The sequence below is a fragment of the Neofelis nebulosa genome, chromosome 1 (genome assembly GCF_028018385.1).
Source record: "Neofelis nebulosa isolate mNeoNeb1 chromosome 1, mNeoNeb1.pri, whole genome shotgun sequence".
NCBI lineage: Eukaryota > Metazoa > Chordata > Mammalia > Carnivora > Felidae > Neofelis > Neofelis nebulosa.
This window is the reverse complement of record NC_080782.1, coordinates 184,191,521-184,203,704: the sequence shown is the minus strand read 5'-3', so window position 1 is coordinate 184,203,704 and position 12,184 is coordinate 184,191,521. Positions and strand designations below refer to the sequence as shown.

The window sequence follows — 12,184 nt, the reverse complement described above, 5'->3', positions numbered from 1 at the left end:
GTTCATTTATTGAATTTTCAGAGTTGAGATTGAAAATTTGTTTTATTCCATCCTTTATACATGTTTATTATATTTTATTTTCCATCTGTCCTAAATTTTAGAGATAAATTTTTATAGTCTTTATGGATTTATTCTTGCTATAGTCTCTGTCAAGAATATTTACTCATGTACATATTTATTAAATAAGATTTACATAAAATATTCAGCCATTTGTTTTAGAATTAATTCACTGCTCTTTGCATGTCACACTTTAGATTCTAAGACTTTGCTCTTAAGTTCTTTTTTGTTTTGTTTCATTTTTTGTTTGTTTTCAATTTTTGATCTATTTATTACTCTTAGAAAATCTCATTTTTGGCTGGACTCAGACTCAGAGGTAGAAGCTCTCAGGCCACTCCGTCTCTTGGCGATCTATTCCTGGCATTTTTCTTTGGTCTTCTTCATTCTCGGACAAAAGTTTGGCATATTCTTATTTTTCTTAGTAAGCTAAGAGCAACACACTGATGTTTTCATTGGAGGACACATGGAGTAACAAGACACTGACTCTTGGGTGCTTTGGTTCTAGGTTTCTTACCTTCTTTGTTCAGGGACTTCTGGTGGGCATCATTCTTTAGAGAGATTGAAAATTGTGTGAATTCTGCTAGCTCTTTGGGATCCCAGGCGATGAGGCACAGTAATATGAGTAAGTCCATGAATATCCTTCTCTCTCTCCTCTCTCTCTCTCTCTCTTTTAATGACTAAGTTGAGAACACTTAGATTTGCATCCACAATGCAACCCCGAGCAGATTTGCACTTTCTTTGTCCAGTCCTCCTTGGTCAATAGCAGGAATGCCCCTTACTCAGCAGCAGGTGGACATGGCCATGGGTCTCGATACCTTGCTTCATGAGGAAGCCTTGCTTGTCATTGTCATCACTAATTCAGACCTTGTAACCCTTCCATTCTTCACTCAGAACATCAGCAGCAACTTCTGTGGCCATACACTTCCCGTTTGCATTTATCATCTACTTCAATGAGTTTCTGGCAGCTAGGAGCTGAGAATGCTCAGCTTCATTCTAGAGCATCTTACTGCCTCTCAGGCATCACAAAAAAAGAGCTTAAATTCTTAATTTTACTTCATCGCACTGGAAAATCGAATTAAAAATTATATTACTTCAAGAGTTCAAAATCTATCCGATATGTTTCCTTTTCATTGATTTTTTTGCCTGCAATAGAATGGATCCTATGAATGAATCTACATTAATTATGTCTTTTCAATACAGAAAATATTTCGTTTCATTTGAGTAATAATATAAATACTTGTATGTATAGTAATAAAATGCAACCAGAAAGCTTCATAAGGAAACATAGCCGGCATTCTTTGTGCTCTTCAAGTTTTGCTCTGCAGATGAAACAGAGTTTGATTCTTTTTATGTTCCACATGAATTTTGTTTCTGTATTTTCAATATTGTGCCTAGGTGGCTATTCCTTGTGTTTTGAATTCTCAACAATGAAAAATAACTAGTACCTTTCTTAAACCACTCAGTATTATTTCCCACATATTTATAACTTCCTTATATTTAATGAACATTTTCATATACCAATCACCAATTTATCACCAAAATACCGTAGTGTCTTTAGTGTAATTAAAATAATTTATAAACTTCATGATTTCTTAAACATATCTTTCCTGCACTTCTCCATTCTTTTGTTTTATTCAAGAATTTTATAGTAAGTATGAATACGGTTTCCAAATCTAAAGCAAGCCTAAACCCCTGGAGTACTCCCTATCCTCACCAGGGAGGGCAAAAACCAGGCTTGAGCTTTCATTCTTAACCGAGATAAATTTTAAGAATGAAAATTCCTTCTATCTCAATAAATATTCAAAGAAGAAATTATTTGTCTTGTGATGAAAACAAGCATGCATGTAGACATCCTCAACGAGATCCAATCTGATATTAAATAATAAAGCAGGAATGAGTGGTTATAAAGAACCCAGTGGACATACAGAATATAGATAATATAAGAGAAGGTATAAAGAACTCAATGGTTGGATTGAGAAGCAGAATAATTGCCAAAGAAACAGTTAATGACCTAGAATATCAGCTGGAGGAACGTGCCCATATAACATCAGTAATCAAAAGAGATGGCAGATCTAAAATGAAAAAAAAAAGACATTATGAAGGAATATGTATCACAAAAATAGGCATGATTCAAGCCAACTGAATTCCAAAATGTTCTGCCTATTAAATATCATTCGTCTAAATACATCTAACTTGACCAAGTCCTAATGCATAGAAGGTATCAAAAGATGTCTCCATATTAGTCACAGCTATCGATTCTATCTGTTGGATTGATGCCCTGGGAGCCCTTCAGGTTTGTTGCATCGGACTGGGGAAGAATGATTGTGAACAGTCAGTAAGATTTGCACTCATATTGAAATAATGACCAGCAACATTCAACACAAAGTGAAACATATCCAATATGTTGCCTTTACATTTTAAGAATTCCTATTAGAATCTCACCTGATTTGTTTGTATAAATTGTCATTCAACTCTATAAATTCATAAGGAACTGTAAGAGACCAATATAAAATAGTCTTGGAAAAGTAGAACTAAGTGCGATAACTCAGAATTCCCAGTTTCAAAGCTTACTACAAAGAAAGATTTATCAATAAAGTTGTGTATTGACACAAAGAAATTCATATACACTAATGAAATAGAATTAATATTACAGATATAAATCATATTCTTCTGATCTTCTAATTTTTGACAAGGTTGCCAATTTAATTCAATGTGAAAAGAATAGTTTTATCAAGAAATGATTCTGGAAAACTCAAAACAGTTCATGTGAAAAATGAATTTGACCCTTATCTCAAACCATATATAATAATTAACTCAAAATGGGTCAAAAACTGTAAAACTCTCAGAAGAATACATAGGGTTAAACATTTATGATCTTGGATTTGGCAAAGGATTCTTACATTTGACACAGAAAAGTACAAGCAAGAAAAGACAAAATAAAGTACTTCTTTAAAATTCAAACTTATTTTTCAAAGGACACCATCAAGAAAGTTAAAAAAATACAATCTGTAGAATGGGAGAAATTACATATCTGATAAAAAGCTTATATATCTAGAATTTATAATGAATCCTTACAGCTTAATATAAAAAGACAAATAACCAAATTAAAAATGGACAAATGATCCGAACAGTCATATTCAAGAAGATATATAAATAACCAATATGTACATTAAAAGCTTCTTGACATCATTACTCGTCTAAAAACGCACATCAAAACCACGAGATAAAACGTATCCATAAGAAAAGCTAGAAAAAAAAGTCAGATAACAAGAGTTGGCAAGGATGTAGAAAAATTAGAACCCTTGTACATTGCTGGTAGGAATAAAAAAAAAAAATTGTCCTAATGCATTGGAAAAGTCTGGCAGTTCCCCATATGATTAAATATAGATTTACCAGGGCGCCTGGGTGGCTCAGTCGGTTAAGCGGCCGACTTCGGCTCAGGTCATGATCTCGCGGTCCGTGAGTTCGAGCCCTGCGTGGGGCTCTGTGCTGACAGCTCAGAGCCTGGAGCCTGTTTTGGATTCTGTGTCTCCCTCTCTCTGACCCTCCCCTGTTCATGCTCTGTCTCTCCCTGTCTCAAAAATAAATAAAACATTAAAAAAAATTTTAAAAATATAGATTTACCTTATGGCCCAGCAATTCCACTCCTACATATATACCCAAAAGAAGTTGAACTCCTAAACCAAGAGTAATTAAAATATGTGTTCACACAGAAACTATCAGTATTTATAGCAGCATTGTTCATAATAGCCAAAAGTGGAAAATAAAATGGCTATTAATGGATGAATAGATCAACAAAATATGAGATATGCATGCAATGAAGTATTATTCAGCTGTAAAAGGGAATAAAGTACTGAAACATACTATATCATGGATGAACCTTGAAAAAAAAATCACCTCATGGCTCTGACACTAGAGTAGAAAAGTAAACTACTGTCAGAGCCATGAGGGTATTTTTTTTTTCTTTTTCTTTCTTTTTTTTTTTTTTTTCCTTGGCTCTTTCTCGCAAAAAGCTAATGGAATTCCTGGAGGTAAAACCTACGAAGGCATGAGTATGTGAAGGGTGCTATGGTTGTACTCCCATGGAGTTTTTCACTCCCATGCTAGCGACACTCTGCCTCCAACAATTCATAGAGAATTGCCACTGAAGTGTTCTTAACAATTTATGGCTCCAGAGGCTTCTCTGTTCCAGGTAAGCAGGTCTCAGCTCTAATCCTCAATCTGCTGATAGTTCCAAGAAAAATGTTGATTTTTAAAATTTTTCTCAATTTTTTTTTTCATGTAATAATGGGAGTGACAGACTCTAAGCTCTTTACATGTCAGAGCTGAATCAAATAAGTATTTGTTTATCTGTTGCCTGAACTTCAACAACAGCCCACTAAGTGGTCTATCTGATTTTACTCTTCCTATCTACCCTAATTTTACCACACAGAACCTAGGATTGGCTTTCAGAATCAAAAATTTCCAATAGATTCCCATCACATCTACAATAAATACAAAATATTTTCTGCAGTCTTCAAGTCCTCCATGACCCGGTGTCCTCAAATTCATTCCCTATTTGTTTTGCCATTTGCCACAACACTGTCTTTTTTGTTAAACGAGCCAAACTTGTTCCAAATACGGGACTGTTATTGTACTTTATGTTTTCTCCACCTTCAATTCTGTCATTATAGCTCAGTCCTTCATTTCATTTAGGTTTCTCAAAAATTGTCTTCATCACCATAGTCATTGCTATCAGTTCTATCTAAAATCAACACTCAAGTAAACCCACTGCATTAATTACTCCTTTATTTTTCTTCATCATATTAACACTATCAGAAATTAAATGATATAATGAAGTATCTATGTATTTTATATGGCCTCTAAAATATAAGCTCCATGAGGATAGTATTTGTTCACTTGTTCACGACTTGTTCAGTTGTTCACTACTGCAAACGTGGTATGTGTGACAGAGGGTAGGCAATCAATAGCACTGATGATATGAATGAGTAAATCTCTGATATCCAGAGTAGTGTGCTTTAAAATGCTGAATGGTCAATGAAATTGATGAGAACATAAGATCAGTAAAAGGCCTTTTTATGTGTAATATTCTGAATTTTCTACGATGAACAGGTTTTTAAATTATCCATCCCTCCCTTAGTGTCTCTGTTTCTTATTATAGGATTTGGACCTTTATAGTAATATCACAGGTCTTAACTAAAATGGGATTGTAAAAATACAGGGCAACACACATGTGAATTAAATAAATGCAAAGTATCCTACTACTCCTTTGAGGCAGGTTTTTCAGTTATTTTTCTATCAGCTTCTATACATTATTGAATTAGTAAAGGATTCTGAGATTATGCAACTTAAATTTTTTTAATGCTTATTTATTTTTAACAGAGAGAAAGAAAGAGTGCAAGTGGGGGAGGGGCAGAGAGAGAGGGGGACACAGAATCTGAAGCAGGCTCTAGGCTTTGAGCTGTCAGCACAGAGCCCAACTTGGGGCTCAAACCCATGAACTGTTAGATCATGACCTGAGCCCAAGTCGGACACTTAACCGACTGAGCCACCCAGGTGCCCTGAGATTATACAACTTAAATTGGCCTTGTCTTTCTGTTAGCCTATCAACATTAGGAAAAATATTTTAAAATTCCACCATCACATTCAATGAAGAAAGTATGATTGGTCACATTTTAAAATTATATAATGAACTTTATTTTATAGATATGTCTCATATAATTAGAACCCTGAAAGGAGAATTTCAAATGTTGAAATATTGGATGTGGAAATTTTTTTGCAATTGTTGGAATTATTATTTCTTCCCACCCAGGGAAGTCACAGTATGCCAGTGAGTTTGATTATTTTAATTCCTTAGAATATATTGTTCTGCCTTTAGACACCAATATTACTTCATTTATGCCTATCCCATTAAAATTTATGGTTGATTCATCAGTTTTACTTAAATTATAATAATATGTCATATGTCATACCCTTAGAATATTCCATTTTCTGATACGGTAAAGAAACAGTATTATTCACGCCTTCTTTTCTCCACCTCATTCTTGAATGGCCCACAGAACTCTCATACAAATTGACAGACCTGTCAAAATGAAATTAATGTCAGGGGGAAATTTAGGGAATATTAGGAAGTAGATGGCTTGACATTTGTGTCATAACTGGAACTCCAAGAAGATGGAAGAGTCCCATAGATAGAACCCATAGAGAGGGTGGGAAGCTTTGTTTTAGATAATCCTTTTCATTCCTTCTGGTAGCCACTGGGGGGTCATTCAGACATCAGCCAGCTGAACACCTGGCAGATTTAGCAGATTGGCCTCTGATGTCTTTTTGAGCCTTAGCAGTGTGCTAATGGTTGACAACATGAACATGAAGACTGGCTGTCCTCTTAATATTCTCTTTGACCTACCAACTTACATATTTCAAGAATTAGAAATACATAATACAACATTTCTATGATATTTTTAATGTGTGTAAGATCAATCCAAATATTAGTTGAGAAATTTGAACTAGTCTTTTAAAGTTCTCTATTAATTTATAAAGTTACGAAAATGAATCTCCCAACCATTGGGGGAATATGTTAATTTCTCTTTTATTCCTTTAGAGATAGGTAAGACCTTTGCTGGAGGGCAGCAGCTAAGAGTGAATTAGAATTGCATAATGACTATTCCATTAAGTTTCCTTTGATGCTTTGATTTTAATTCTTCAATATTAATATTGTTTTTTGATGTTAAAAAAGGAACTAAATTTTGCTTGGAAAATCCTGCCAGAATATCTGTCTTTGCATGTAGTCCAGCATGGCAAATTGGATAACTAATTGATCAGTGTGAAATAAATGTAACAGGATGTTTGGACAATGACTACATTCATTAGTTACATTAATAAAAATAGCCACAAGAATTTACATATGTCCTTTTCTATATCCATTCATCAGAAAATTGGTACCTCACACCATCCAATTCAATAATTCTCATTTTTAAAATTTTGTATAGGCGAGCTACAAATATGAGTTTGCCTCTTCTCATTTCCACCAAATACAATGTCACAATCCTGGCATTAGTTTTGAATAGCTGAGAGAGACATAAGAAAAATTGAGATATGATTTCCTGAGTTGAGATTGTGATATGTCCCCAATTTTAAGCAGGTCATACTTATTTCAATTCTGGCTTTGACATACTTATTGGTGGTTTGATGTTGAACAGTTTATTTAACCTACCTATTGTAACCTACCTCAGTTACAAATTTCATTTGTAAAACACATAATGTGAGTCTAGTATTCAGAGTTTTTGGCAGGCTCCAGTGAGATTAGTATGGCAAAATAAGCACAAAATCAGGCACTTAGAACTCAAATCACTGTGTAATGATTGTTAAATGGGTTTATTTTATGAAAATTAAAAATGAGAATTAACAAACTAATTAGCAAATTATTGAGCAAAAAAAGTGGTTTTTACATGTCAATAACTAGGCATTACAGTTAGATTGTATATAACTACATAATCATATGTGTGTGTAGAGAATACACAATCCTGGAAAAGTGAAACAAGTCACTTTCAAAGCTACAAATGGAAAATTATTGTATTTAAGTTTTATCTAATCAACACATGTAAACCTGAAACAAAGCCTGTTACACAGTTTGATATGCTACATATTGTGATTTTTATGATTTCTTATTAGAAGCAGAATTAATTTCACAAATCTTTCATTTGTCTCTATATTTCTTGGCTAGTCAAAGGGTATATCTTTTCTAATATACTTGCGAGCATGCATGATTACTTCACATTAAATAAATATTTTACTACAGATATTGGCACTTTTTTGTGTGCTAAATTGACACTTTTTTGTCCCACTCTCAAAATTTGTTTAGACTATTGAAATTTCTTAGTAGATTTTCCTTTCCTGACAATCTATCAATATCAAATGGAAATACTGATTTATGCTTTTTGTGAAATGGTCAGGACATATTGGTTAGAAATATAAGTATGTCTTCATTTATGTAAATTTAAACTTTACATGACCTTAACTTGTGCCAATAATATGCCATATATTTCATGAAGAAATCCATTTATTGATTATACAGACTTATTTATATGATATTAGATGACACTTAATTTTAAAATAAAGTATAAGGCCTGAAAAATTTCCCCTGTGCTGTATGAAGACATGAAAGTAGGATCATTTTTCCATATCTGGATTTTTACTAGTCTCAGCATGTAGGTTTGCCTTTGATGCTTAGTTCCTTATCTCATTCTGTCTGCTGATTATTTTTAGAAAGTAGATATTACTTAATGACCTGGAAACAATGTGATTTGTTTTTCTCCAACAGTAGTATTTTACCAAAATATGAGCAAATTTTAGGGTCCATCAAAATGAAATGAGTTTGTGGGTGGTGAAAGGTGATATTTTGACCGGCAAATAATTTTTCCCATGTGTTGATGGAATATATAAAAATTCAATTCTTTTCTGTTTAGCTATTGATTATACTCCAGTCTTTTAGGGCCCTGATAATAATTAGTCTTTTATCTATTGGTAATTAACAAGGCAAAATTTAAAAACTGCTAGTATGTAGGGAAAAACATACTATGTTTCTATTCTAATTGACTTATATTCATTTATCTTATTGATTCAACTATCTTTTACTGAGTGACCATATATTCAACTATATTTTATTGTATTTTTACTGAGTGATCACTCTGAGGCAGGCAATGTGACAAGTATCTACTGTTTGTAGGTGACAAACAATCATGCTTTGGCAAAGCGCTTCTTACCAAAATGGAATTCAAGAACGAATGGGAAGTTAGCAAACCATTGATGTAATAAACTCCACAATAGAGATATATACAAATGTCTTATTCTGCTCATGTTGCTGTAAGAAAATACCATAAGACCAGTGGCATAAAAAATAGGAATTTATTTTCTCACAGGTCTGGAGGTTGAGAGGTCCAAGACCAAGATGTCAGCTGATTCTATTGCTGGTTTGCAAGTAGCCATCTTCTTGCTGTGCTCTCATATGGCAAAGAGAAAAAGAGCTCTGGTCTCATCATGAAGGTCCGACCTTCATGACCTTATGTAAAACCTAATTACCTGAAAAAGCCTCACTTCTTAAAGCCATAATACTGAGGGTTAGGGCTTCAGTGTATGAATTCTAGGGGGTGGGGGCGTGGTTCATTCAGTCCATAACAAGTTACCAGTGGGATCCCAGAAAAAAAGAACACTTCACACAGGTTTTAATATATCAGCCAGATGTTTTGGAAATAGAGGGGGGTTTATGGGCACACCCAGAATGGCCTGATAATCCACATAGAAAAAATAATTGAACAGGGGCACCTGGGTAGCTCAGTAGGTTAAGTGTCCAACTTTGGCTCAAGTGATGATCTCACGGGTTTGTAAGTTCGAGCCCTGCATGGGGCTTGCTGCCGTCAGCTAGGAGCCTGGAGCCTGCTTCAGATTCTGTGTCTCCCTCTCTCACTGCCCCTCCCTGGCTCGTGCTCTCTTTCTCTCCCTCTCTCTCTCTCTTAAGAAAATAAATAAACATTAAAACAATTTTAAGTAAAAAAATAATTGAACAAATGGAACAGACATGATACTGTGTGGACTGTTCAAGGAATAAAGATGATTTGGTATGTCAGGAGCTATTTATGCATCGGTGAGAGTAGTGGCAAGTTTTTTGAAAGGGAGCCCTCACTGTGATATTATATGGATAATACCTTTGTGTATTAGTCTATTTTCAAATTTCTTCAGTTATCTAAATGAAATTCTGGTTTTTCTTTGGAGGAATTTGAGTAAGAAGAAGATCTTTCAACTGTTTTTCAAAAATGAAAATCAAACAACTTATTTTTGTTATCAATTTCCATGTGCAATTGGGTTATAATATAGATTTGCTCTACCCCATTAATGGACAGTGGGGGAATGCTTCAGCCATGCTTAATTACATGGCAATAAGTTAGACCTCTTTAGGTTTCCAATACACTTACCTCTTATGTTAGGCAGAATTATTAGATGGCCCTTCAAGATCCCCTTTTTCTGGTGTACATGAACTTTCTCCAAGTTACTAAATCAAACTGGATTAGGTGCTGGTATGAAGAGATTTTGAGGACATCTTTAAAGTCACAAATCAGTTAATGATAAAATGGAATATTATCCTCAATGGGTCTAACCTAATTAGAGGAGCCCTTAAAAGAGACTTAGGTCCTCCTAATGAGAGAGATGCAAAACATGAGAAGGAATTAATAAGAGCCAGAGTCTCTATTTCTGGTTTTTAATGCGGAAGGGCTTATATGGCAAGGCAGTCTCACAAATGCCAGAAACTAAATTTTGACAACTTGAATGAGCTTGCAGTGATTCTTCTCATTGCCTTAAACAAAACAAAACAAAACAAAACAAAACAAAACAAAACAAAGAAAACAAAACAAATAAAAAAAAAAGGGCTGGTCTGTGTTCTGATTTCAGCCTGTGTGTCTTTGAGCATAGAACCTAGTTATTCTGTGACCAGATTCTTGACCTGCAGAAACTATGAGATAATAAGTGGGTGTTGTTTAAACCTCTAAAGTAATACTTTCTTGTCATGCAGCAATAAAATCCTAACATACTTGTCTGCATTACTTGCAATGTTTATGTTAGGAATGATCTTTTTTTTTTTTTTTTTAGCAATGCCTGGAAAATTGAATTTTTGCTTATATAGAACTTATTGGTAACAAGTTCATTACTAAGTTTAAGCTAAAAATATTAGAGATATACTAGGATCATTTCATAACGAATAGAATTTTGACTTCATGTGTTATGCTATTTATTTCTTTTTATCCTAATGACCAACATAATTAATTAGTTACTTGCTACTTAGGAGCCTCATTACTATTTAGAATGTTCATCACTATTTATGTATTAAAAACTACATTAGCACTAATTACTATCAATCCCTACTGATAGTAACCCCTTGGTAATTAACTGACAAAGTAAAAATCAATACTACAAAATCAGTTAGTATTTAATTGCCAAAAATACCAAATATCAAAATATCACTTCAAAATACATAATGGATGAAACTACCTTGACATCAAAAAGGAACTTAGCTACTATTTTGCAGGAGACATAGATAGGGAAACGGTTGTAATCTGTAGCTAAATATACTCCCTTTATCTCTTTCCACTCATATGCAGTTGTGTTGACAGTCTCCCCAACGGAAGATGTTATTATTTAGTGCTTATTGTGTATTCACCACTAAGAAGAATTAGCTTTGTTTCAGAACTTAGAAACTAATCAGGATACTACAGTGAGCGAGGGGAGGATTGGGGGACATGGGGGAATTGGTCCCTCAGTAAACTTTCAAGTCCACATTTCTATTTGTCCTGCTTAGACAATGTAAATAAACTGTGCCTTTTACTTACCGGCCTGGACTATATATTGCAATCTTGTTTAAATAGATTTCTACCTCTTCTCTATGTAAATTCATGCACTGTGTGCATGTCTGTTACTCTGATTCTCCAGAAAATGGTTTCACTTCTGCTCTACTCATATCTTCCTCGATTTCTTCTAATATTAGTAAGATTTTTAGAGGTAGTCTGCTTGCAAGTTTAAATACAGTTTCAAATGTTATTATTTATGGGCTCAGCTAGTGCTGAAACACAAATTATGTAGCATTAATTTTCATTGCAAAATCTCCTTTGTTATCTATCTAGATATTTGTACCCTGAATTATAAACTGGGTGAAAAACAACTTGAGTGTCTCTTGAATCTTGCTCCATTCACTGGTAATTAATATGCCTGCCTATTTCTGCTCTAGTCATTGGCTTCAAATAAATCTTTTCTCTCATCTCTGAGTAGTAGAAGGAAATACCTGTCTTTTCTTTCCCAACCACCCTGGTCGAAATAAAGGATTCCAAGAAAAAGAAAGTTAGAATGATAATTTTTTTTTTTTGATATGGTCTTTGAACTTACTACTTTTTCAAAAAATTCTAATTACCCATTTCAAGCAATAAGATAAAGGGGCAATGCAATTGTATTTACCAGGTTGAAACAGAAACACACATTTTCATTTTAGTTAAATGAGAAGAAAAGTTAATCTTCACACTTCTAAATCCTCTGTGATATGCTGAGAGTTATACTTACACAATGCAAACACAAACAAAGGAAGTTG

General features: G+C 34.0%; 1 pseudogene; it reads right to left on the bottom strand.

The window, feature by feature from the left end:
• Window positions 1–345: 345 nt before the first annotated feature.
• Window positions 346–1,115, bottom strand: LOC131489962 (small ribosomal subunit protein eS6-like; annotated as a pseudogene).
• Between the last annotated feature and the right edge of the window lie 11,069 nt (window positions 1,116–12,184).